Source organism: Notolepis coatsorum (genome assembly GCF_963971535.1).
Source record: "Notolepis coatsorum genome assembly, chromosome: 15".
Lineage (NCBI taxonomy): Eukaryota > Metazoa > Chordata > Actinopteri > Aulopiformes > Paralepididae > Notolepis > Notolepis coatsorum.
The window spans coordinates 28896999-28908176 of NC_140179.1; the positions used below are offsets into that span (position 1 = coordinate 28896999).

The 11178-nt window shown below is 46.3% G+C and overlaps 1 protein-coding gene across 2 annotated transcripts in view; it reads left to right on the forward strand.

The window, feature by feature from the left end:
* ptpro (protein tyrosine phosphatase receptor type O) overlaps positions 1-9982 on the forward strand; it is an 84751-nt gene extending 74769 nt beyond the window's left edge. For both annotated transcript variants that reach the window (XM_084330093.1, XM_084330094.1), the window contains one exon: positions 8640-9982. The gene's annotated coding sequence lies outside the window, so the exon portion shown is untranslated. The remainder of the gene's footprint in view (positions 1-8639) is intronic.
* Positions 9983-11178: the final 1196 nt, after the last annotated feature.

An 11178-nucleotide genomic window follows, 5' to 3' on the forward strand; every position in this document is an offset into this window, starting at 1 on the left:
TCCCCCCGAAAAAGCACAAAGTCCTTCAGGGTACCAGAACAGCAGATCTGCGCCCCGGTGGACAACGGGTTAACATCACAGAGAGCGCCACCAAGACAGTCAGAACATGAACGCACTGCTCCCGGTGGCCCACCCCATGGGCGTGAGACCCCTCCGCCAATGTTTTGATCTACTCCGTCATCTCACCCCAGAGATGAGCGAGAATTCGTCGAGACTAACCTAGTACACTGGCGCTCGGAAGAGATAAAATCTCCATCCTAGTTGCTCTATAAAAAACGCTGTTTCTATAATGAGCAACCAAGGCGCGCCAGCCCATGCGTGGTTCCACACAGAAGCACCCAGGGCCACGTGAATATTAAAGGCAACCAACTTGTGTTCAGCCTTTCGTTCAGCGTTTCTCTGATTGGCCACACGGCCACGTGACCGCGCTGCCGCGCGGCAGAGAGTTGCGCCGCCTGCGGCAGCGGCCGTCTTCCGTTGGCCGTCGCAATGACTTGTTTTGTTTACATCAGGGTGAACGCTGTTGTATTCGCAAATATGAGAGCCAGCAATACGCAGCTCCAGTTAACCTAATTTATACCGTAATGAATCATTAAAAAAATATACCGTTAACTGGAATATGTTGTTTCTTTACACATATGTTGGATTATGTAATTGGTTTGTCATGACAAAACAATAAAAATCGCTACTTTACATCAGGGTGAACGCTGTTACGCTGCCACCACCCACTTCAATGACAGAGCTCTCATATTTTGCGAATGCATAAACTATATCTTAAATTATGGCTATGTGTCTAATATGGCTGTCGCGAAGTCATTGATAAGCGACAGCCATATTAGACACATAGCCATAATTTAAGATATAGTTTATGCATTCGCAAAATATGAGAGCTCTGTCATATGAGAGCTCTGCTGCTGGAGCTGGACCGAGTCAAGCCGGCGGCGGCGCACGGAAGCCGGGGAGAAACCACCGCATCGCCCATCTGGCGCTTCAGCAGCCTCCACTGATGTACAGTGACGAGTGAATCTAGTAGTTGGTTTATGACGTTAAAAACGCGAAATAACATATAACGTTACAGAGTACAGTTTCTAGTTAATCAGTCAGGCGTCAGCCTCCACACTGATGTACAGTGACTGACGTTAAAAACGCGAAATAACATATAACGTTACAGCGTACAGTTTCTAGTTAATCAGTCAGGCGTCAGCCTCCACTGATGTACAGTGACGCGTGATGCGAAATAACATTATATAACGTTACAATGTACAGTTTCTAGTTACAGTAGTGAATCGAGATAGTCCTAACAGTGTTTATTATTAAGAGTCAGATAGTCCTAACAGTGTTTATTATTAAGAGTCCTAACAGTGTTTATTATTAATTAACGTCATAAACGAACATACCAGATTTATTTTGCACCAGGGAACTTGAAGGTTCCTGCCGCGCTCGCGGCAAAAGGGGGCGGGCTAGCGGCGTGGGGTCAAATCAAATCAAAATCAAATCACATTTATTTATAAGGCCCGACAACACACGTTAATGTCCCCATGGGCCGTACAGGTCTTCTTTAAACAAGTCAAGAAGAAAACATAACAATAAGTCAAGAACAGAACAAGAACACCATAAGGTCAAACATTTTTAGATGAATGCAAAAAATTTAAATTAAAAATTAAAGAATGCAAGCACTCCCAGACATACCCCACGCGAAGGTAAGGAAAAACTCACTAAAACCTAACAATAGGGAAAAAAGCTCCACAGGCAGTGTGGAGGAGAGAAACCTTAGAAGGGCCATTCAAGGGGGGATCTCCCTTCTTAGATGTTGGTGATAGTAGTGTTGCAGACGGGCAGTTGGTAAGCATGCACTCATGTGTGTAGTGAAACACAGATGAGTGCATGCAATAGCAACTGAACATTTTGAAAGATTAAAGATAAAGCAAATAGCGATAGCAACTGAACATTTTGAAAGATTAAAGATAGAGCTGATAGCGGATCTATTTGAGGCACAGGGGCGGCGCAAAGAGGGTCACGTCCTCCCCGTCTTAGTCACGGGACATTCAACACTCCGGTCATTGCTCAGGGACAGCCGGAGACAGGGAGATAGGGGGCGGCGCAGAGAGGGTCGCGAACTCCCCGACATCATCGCGGGACGTCCGGCACTCCGGTCACCACTACGAGACCTCCGGAGACAGGGGGGCACGCAGAGGGGGTCGCGGCCAATCAGAGAAAAGCTGAACACAAGTTGGTTGCCTTTAATATTCACGCCCCAGGGCCAGCACTATGTACACGTCGAGACCCAAAACACATCAATGGTAATTCTAACAAGAACCCAGATAACGTTACCCTCCATGCCGCCTGGGACGAGCGGCAGGAAGCTGGCCAAAATACACAGATATGGGTCCCATATGACGCGTCTGAGGGGAAAAAACCCTGTCAACCCTGCTCTGTATAAGAGAGGGGACAGGAACCCCCAGAGAGACCTCCCACGTGAGTAATAATTGAAAAGATATATGTAACATTGAGCTACGTGACCAAAAGCTCAATACATATGCAATAGAGCGCAGAGCAGAAAACAAAGTTTCCACGCACCACATAACTCAATCTTGACAATAACAGCGGTCCACAACATGGAGCTTGAAAAAAACTCACGGAAGCCTCACAACCAATAGAAACGCGCCCAGTGACGTATACTATGGCGGGGGGGAATTCCGTGACCCACCTGCCCAAATATGGCGTGGGACCAGGGAACAGGGGACCGAAGAACAGGAGGTCCAACCCCCTGGCCAATCAGAAAAAAGGGGGGGAGGGGTTTATCAGTTCACCCCCTTATGACCCCATACCCCGGATACGATGAAAACAAACAAGCAGCGATGATACCAGTTTACCTAGCATGCTACATGAAAAAGCGTATATCCACTAGGATAAGCTCAACCATCTGCACGCCAGCCACAGACGATAAACTCGTTTGCGAACGGGTTTTTTATACAAGGTGTTACGAAGGATCAGATTAAACCGAATATATATATTTATTTGTTGATATATATTGAGTAGTATTTGTATATCGTTTGATATCCCTTGTATATTCCTTGTACATATACACGGAATATCCCTTTAGCCTACTATAGCCCATAATAGTTCATTCTCTTATTGGACAAAAGGACCAGGCGCCAGGGGACCAGCCCCTGACGTCAAGTTCAAAGGTACCGACGAGACATGTCCGTACTAGCCCCGGCTCCGCTCAGGGATACGGCTACCGAAATGAGAGTGGCACTATTTGTTCACCGTGCATATAAATATGGCGCAAGTAAATGTAGAAGTCCTCTTAACCCTTAGTCCTTACCCTTCTACCCAACTTAGTAACAGAACGTGAAGCCTCACCCACGATACCGCGTGCGGTGTAGTATGGCCTGTTTGGCCTTAGAATAGCATCGAGACTTCGTGCGAATTAATAGCTGAATTGTCCGAGTTTGGCACTGTACCGTCGAGTGCGACGTATTTCTATTAAGTAATAATAGTCTATCGTGTATGGTGCATCGTGCGGTTAGAGTTCTAAAGTGACCAGCATCTCCAACGCTTCCTCGTGTTATCTAGAGTCTTAACCAGGCTGGGCCGACCACATGGCGCCTTCATCCGAGGAGATCTAGACGAGGACCGAGGGACATGTACACTGGATTACCTACCCGACGACTGCTGAGCCCTATGCGGCTGGAATATATTTGCTTTGGTACTGTGATTTGTGGAGCGGATAATCGCCGATGCCTGTGAGTGTTGGATTTACCCCCGAGAGGAGTCAAGTTGAGTCGGCGCTCAGAGAGACTGAGGTCGCCTAGCTTCTTCTTCACTGTGGAGCTACAGCCTACAAGAGAACCAAGGTGTATTCATCTGCGGATCAAGAGTCTACTGCACTGTCTTCTGTACTTGAAGTCTCCCTAGATATCGTTGACCAGACGGTCTACTACCGACGGCTCTCCTACCCCCCCTACCGGCCAACAACCGGGAGGACCCCTTCCAGAATATCCTGCTATATCATTAAGAGTACCATAGATTTAATTCCCTAAGAGCCAGGTTGTATACTTGCTTCCTGCGTAACCAGAGATTGGACATTCAGTGTTGATTTGCCTACGAGTACTCATTTGCCTTACAAGTGCATTCAAATCATAAATGTAATAGTAAATATCATATGTACCTTTTGCTATATTAAATATTTGATTATTACCTTTGTGTGGAACCGATTTCATTGTGGGAAAGTGTTCATCATATTTAGATATCGTGTACTGTATGGCCAGTAGTTAAAGTACATAAAGCGGTAGTGGTTTAATGATACCATACTTATCAATACAGTCAGGGAATTGTACCCCTCAGTTACACAAGGCTTTAGGCTCATGTGCGAACACGTCACCCGTGTTTATGTACTTCACCAAGTAAAGAGAAAACACAGACGTTTAAAGAGAGGGTCAAAGACCTCGGTACAAGCTACATAATATACAGTATGATTACTTCTGTAGGCTAACACTCTAACCTGGTTGTGGACTCGATGCCATGTTTCCCAAACGTAACAGAATACACACAACCCCCTCAGATAAAAAAGGTAAAGTTCACTCTTACTACTGCAAGAAGAACACAGTCTTCTTCATGATGAGGGAAGACAAGTCTTTCGACCGAGTGCTAGCCACAGGCCTTGCTAAGCACACATATATATAGCGACCAGAACAATTTTCAAGAAAACTGTCCTACTCTCTAAGAAAACACACAACCCCACAGCTAGGTGAGGGTTTATACATCGTATCCCCAATATATAGAGAATAAACACACGTTTTGTAACAAAAAACAGTCCCTCACCAGGAGGGACCTTTTATTTAATAACAAAAATTTATATTATGGGGAGTCACTAGCGGCGCGTGCAGCGCGGTGTTTGCCCCCACGGGGAGCCGGCCCGGAGGAACGGTTCTGGGGAGCCTGGTCACGTCAATCCCTACCGTTACCTCTGGGCGTGGGGCGGCTGGCTGCAGCGGACGAGGCACTCCCTCCACTCCTGGCCTTCTTCGCCGAAGGTCCAGTAGCGGCGGCGGTGGTGGCGGAGGCAACGGTCGCGGTCCTCTGCCGGCGTTGCTTTTTCCGGACATCACCGGTGGCATCGGGTCGGGGGAAATGGGGTTGGAGCACAGAGCGCTCCTCCTCCATCTCTCTGCAGGTTGCCGTCATCTGCTGCATGGCCGACCCGAATAGCCCAGCATCGGAGAGGGGGGCCGTGAGCAGGGGAATCCTCTTCTGCTCCGGCACCCGCGCCTGCTCCAGCCAAAGGTGGCACTGGGAGTGGCCAGGGCGCGCTCCTTCCCCGCGGCTATCGCCTGCAGCTGGGTTAGGTGCAGGATGGCTCCAGCCGCCTGGGCGTGAAGATATTGCTGATGGTCATCCAATATCGACCCGCCCGCCATCATCCCCGACATGTAGCGCGCTAGCTGCGCAATGTTGGAAGTCGCAGCTAGGGTCTGAGTCACGGCGATGTACACCTGGTCACTCCAATTAGCCATCTGCCTAGCCGATTTCCCTTGGGGAATCGGCTTTCGCAACAGCTCCCACACCATTTCGGGACAAAGTATGGATGCCATCGGGCTATCAAGCCGAGGCACCCCGTCCTTTAGCCCCTGGACCAAACCCGCCACCCGCGTGACTGGCACGTAGGCGGGGGTAAGGCCAGTGATGCGGGAGATTACCTGTCCCTGTTTCACGTAGGCCTCCATTGATGGGGAAAATGGGCAGACAACGCCCGTCTCTCTCACAGGACGACGTTGCCAGAGATGACCTATCATGTCATCAGGAACAGGTGCAGGCAGAGGCTGTGGCAACGCCACGCCATTAGCGGCTGCGGCGGCCGCCATGAGCTCGGGGAACAAGGCAAGCAACTCCCCTTGCGTACCTCCCTCCACGTCACTCGCATCCCTCACGTACGGGAGGCTGCCACGGGCGCCACCATCCGATGCGGCAGATAGCTGGGCATCTTGTCTCAGGGTCGGCGGTTCTAACCCAACACCGGAGAACAAGGGACCCCAAGGAGACGCAACACTCCCTGCCACACCTCGAGGGGGAGAATGATACGTCTCCACTGGGGCATCGAACAAGAGAGCTCTCGCCCCCCCCTAAACTCAAGTGGTGTATACAGACACTTGTCGGTGGTTAAAATAGGGAAGGAGCTGTTAGTATGGCCACGTCCCCACTTATGTAGAGGAGCGGATGTGGGTGTGGCCAGGCGGATGGGTGTGTACATGTGGAGAAATTTTATTCAGAATTAGATTGAAAGGGATAAGGTTCCACTACGAGCAGAGCGTAAGCTATACGATAATATAACTGTTTGTGTTTTATCATAACTGAACTGAGCAGCATTAATAACTTTGTGTTTTATCATAATAACTGAACTGAGCAGCATGTTTGTGTTTTATCATAATAACTGAACTGAGCATGTTTGTGTTTTATCATAACTGAACTGAACAGCATCAATAACTGTTTTATCATAACTGAACTGAGCAGCATCAATAGTCTGTGTGGTATCATAACTGAACTGAGCAGCATGTTTATGTTTTATCATAATAACTGAACTGAGCAACATGTTTGTGTTTTATCATAATAACTGAACTGAGCAGCATGTTTATGTGCTCTCTGGATGCAGTACAAGCTCTGGTTGTCTTTGTAGCCCCTCTGCCTCTGACTTTTGAAATAAATGGGTGGAGAACCAAAACAAAGGGATGATTAAAAGATATTCCCTTATCTGCCCCTCCTGACCGCGGGGTCTAAGCTCCCAACTCTGAAATACGTGCCAAGATAGATAGGATGAAAGCTCTCTCTAAGTCGGGCATAGAGATGTAGATGGATTTGTATTGTTGCGTTAAGAGAGAGAGAGAGAGAGAGCGAGAGAGAGAGATGTGTGGCTTTATTTTAATTGTATCATACCTTGGATTTTACTGAATCAACACCACATGGTTTGCACATCAAAATACATTAAATATAATGGTAACCGAGTGCTGGACTAATGGACCTCCTTTTTAACAATTGGGGCAATGCCACTTCTGAGCAATGGATTTTGTTTTTAGGATAACGGACTGTTGTTCGGTCTTATGGGCAATCCCCGTTAGGAACCAGCAGATAAAAACCTTTTCACACAATCTGAAAATTAAAAATTTCAAAGTATCAACGTATCCTTTTAAACAGACATGTGTTTGTTTGTTTTTTGTGCTCTAAACTTAACTCTTAACAGAGGAAGAAATTGCTAAACAAAAAAAAGCATAAAATATTTTACTTCATACAAGTGATGTTTTCTAATTTAACTTAAAAGTTGGTTAAGGTTAGAGTTTGTCTTAGAGCATGGCGATAGAATGCCAGCCCTGATTCCAAACTCTAACCTTAACACTTTCAGTGCCGGGCCGTGTTTTCCTTTTTACCCCGTTGAATGCCACCATCCACGGCCAATGTTAACGTTAATATCGCCTAAACTATGTTTTAAATTATGGCTATGTGTCTAATCTGCCCGTCGCTTATCAAAGACTCATTTTCCAGTCAACATTGGCAAGGCAGATTGTATTTTTATCGCTTCATTTCCGTTTGATAGCATTTTGAAAATCACCCGTTTTCCGGGGAAAAACAACCCATGCCTATGATAATCGCCTTTTACTGGAATATTCCAGAACGTTGTCATTTGTCTGCCTATTTATGAATCGTTTTCAAATAAACGCTAGATGATCGATAGTATATGTGGGCGCACGCACGCTCGTGCCGTGCGCTGATAATCGCTGCACTTATTTCCTCATGGCTTTTACAGTCAAAACAGCCATATCACATATCACATAAACGCTTATATATCAGTGAAAACGAGTCTGATTATCCTAACACTGATAACATAGATTCCTTACCTGAGGTCAGATGGTATCCAAATGGTTTATTCCAATTTCCGATCGCCATTTGAAAAAATCGATAAATGTATTGATCCATCGTGTGTACAGTATAACACATGATCCGTGTGGCTCAGAGGCTCCAGAATGAACTCTGGTAGACCCCGGCTGCATCAGTGAGAAGTAAAATGTGGAGTCAGAAATCCGTTCTCCCATTCACTTTCATTGAGTCCATTCCAAAAGGGTGATTTACCATCTGGGAGACGATAAGGGGCACTTTTTTCACATCTGAGCGCCGGCGGTCCCTGGATCTCCAACGGTAGGCTCGCGTGATGCAATATGATTTCAGATCGCTAATAATAAAAAAAATAAATAAAATACCCGTGGCATTCAACGGTCGGGTCGTAAACCCGAGAAAAGCCGTGAGTGGCACTCAAAGTGTTAACCAACTTCGAAAGATTTAACCAGTGATAAACTAGGCGTTAGGTAGTTTGCTGCTGGTCGAGGCGGAAATGGGCGCGTCACGCGATTGGGCGCACATGTCACATGACCAGAAACGTCAGTGGCCAATCAGATTCGCAAAATGCATGAACCGGTTGCCTTTCGAATAGACGCATCCGGGATGCTCAAGGCTTCAGCTTCAGACTTCAGCATCATTTGCTAGATTATACCGTATGCTTTACACACACACACACGGGTTGAGTCGTTATTATCCGTAATGAAAGACTGAACACGGCTGACTTCTCACTATGGTTTGTCCTCTCTTTCCAGGTTGTTGTGAATACACCCAACCTCCTGTGTGTCAGGCATCCATTCTCTCTGCACGGAGATCCGCTTCATCATCGATACCAAAAAAGAAAAGAAATATAGAAAAAAAAGACGACAAGATATCTGATGACACAAGAAGAAGAAAAAAGAGAAAATAAACCAATTGTTTTTTTTTCCCGAATTGGTGTTAAGCATGGGGTGGAACTTGCCTTAAAGGAGCCTTCACCGATTGAACATATATTCAACCACAATCCTGCCCACTCAAACGGGACTTTCTCATGTGAAAAAGTACATACTTGGTACATGGGGGGGGGTTGGAGCTGTTTTTAGCGTACAATACGAGCCCACGCCGAATGAATGGATGTCTACAAACAAAAGGGACCTGTGATACGGTGGAACAATCCTCATTCAGACAGACGTGAGGGCGGCAAACACAATGGAACTGAGAGAGTCGATTGGTCGGTCAGCGAGTATCATTAGGCTATGATTTAGGTATTTTTTTTATCTCAGGATTTAGCTGAAAAACCAGCAAGCACACAGCAAGCACCCCTCCCCCCACCCCCGACTGCCTGCCTTGGTTTTAACAATAGAAGGTGGCATTCATGTGCTTGAAAGTAGTTTTTATCAGGTTCAAAGTTTGTTCTAACGCATCATCATCATCATCATCATCATCGGTAGTATTTTCAGTGTTCACATTTTGTACACAGTATTCCTCAGTCTCTCCCCCCCCCCCCCCCCCCCCCAGGAGTGGAACGTGAGGATTCAGAGGTAGAACAGCCCCGACTCTCGCCACCAACGCTGCGATGCTACACTGCCGCCCCTTTACGTGACGGGGCTAACGATGTTGACGACTAACCACTGCGTCCACCGCTCGGGGGACGGCCAGGGTTTCCGACGTGCAGTGAACGGAACGGTTACCGCTACTGCACACACACTGTACAGTATGAGCTCAATACACTGAAATGTCCTGCGGGAGGCGGTGTCATGGGAACGCCTTTCCTTTCCGTTTTTCTTTTTGAACCGCCTCGGCGACCAACTGCCGTGAAGACGCGTGGGGTGGAAAGGAGGCCTGTTTGGACGCTGCGGAGACTGCGGTCGTAGAGACTAGACTATTATTGTATTTGCACTGAGGCCTTGGGACTGACTGCCCCGATCTGCTGAAAGAGGACAAGGAGAGGACGATTTTTCCCCCCGAAGGACAATTGCCTGCTGCTTTCTGATTGTGGAGAACTACTGTACCCCGCGCTGTCCGCGTACCGTGCGGTCCAACACACCGCAGGCTCTCTTCTACCCGAAGTATCTGCGTCAAAACTCATATCGGAAGAGAGTTTTTCCTTCTTGTTTGTTTTTTACCATGTCATTTCACCCTCTCGTTTTTCCCAGGGTACGTGTTGGTTGCAACAATGGTGTTTTTTTTTTATCAGTGCTGCATGTTGGAGAAGGATCATATCGCGCACTTAACAAACATGAGCCGTCATAGCTGGTCTAAAGATAGCGACTGGTTGTATTACAGAGGCAAGGGAACTGCCAATAATATCAAAAGATGTGATATCTGATCAGATCTAGAGACCTAATATCTCCCTTCTATTCCCACACGGTAGGGAAATTATTACAGAGGAATATCTTCTTTCTCATACGAGCATATCTCTGTTTCGGAGTACAAGATTACTGTACCGACGTTAACTCTATCAAGTTATTTTTCTTTATGTAATTTACCGTCCATACAGCAAAACATTGTACTCGTCTCCGCAAGAGGCAATGAAGAGAAAAAAGAAATATTAAAACCCTCATGAAATGTTGAGAATTCCAGGTAGGCTAACTGGTGAGAATAGCCAATGAGATGTACCAGAAGGTATTCTAAAAATAATGGAAGCACAAGGCAAGGCTGCCCTCTGTGACCTGTGTGATTTCTTCTCTAGAATAATCACTTCAGATATAGATTATAGAACGATTGCTTTATAACGACGGTGAGATAACACGACTACTGTATCAGGTGCCATTCCAGAATCTCCCGTGTTCAGTTCGGTGCTTTACATGCTGAAATCGGGATCACTATCGATTGAAAAGACTGTAGCATAATATGTATTCTAATGAGCCATTTGTCTCAAAATAGATTTGTAGATGTTATTACATTGAATCAAGTTAGATTATGTGGTGAATATTTTACCCTAAAGTCAAATTTTGCCCGTGGGCACCTATAGGTTTAACTACGACAAAACCCACGAAAGGTACCCAACAGCATTTTAAGTAGGGGCTTTAATGCTGCAGTTTCCTTTACTTTGGCCATACGCTGTATCCAGGTTGTAGAAAACGGTGAAAGATCCACCAACGTGCACAGGAATGCAGATGAGCCGGCGGTGTCTGAGGCCATCGGACAGGTCTATGTTTACTTCTCAAAAAGGGGATAATTTACGGTAAAAAAGGTAAGAATTATTTCATACAGGCCTTTTCATCATGATTCTTCACACTGAAAGTCCATGCCTGTGTCTATTGACTAGAGGACCACTCAAAAAGAGATTAGAGGTTGTTGTTTTTAGTTTTT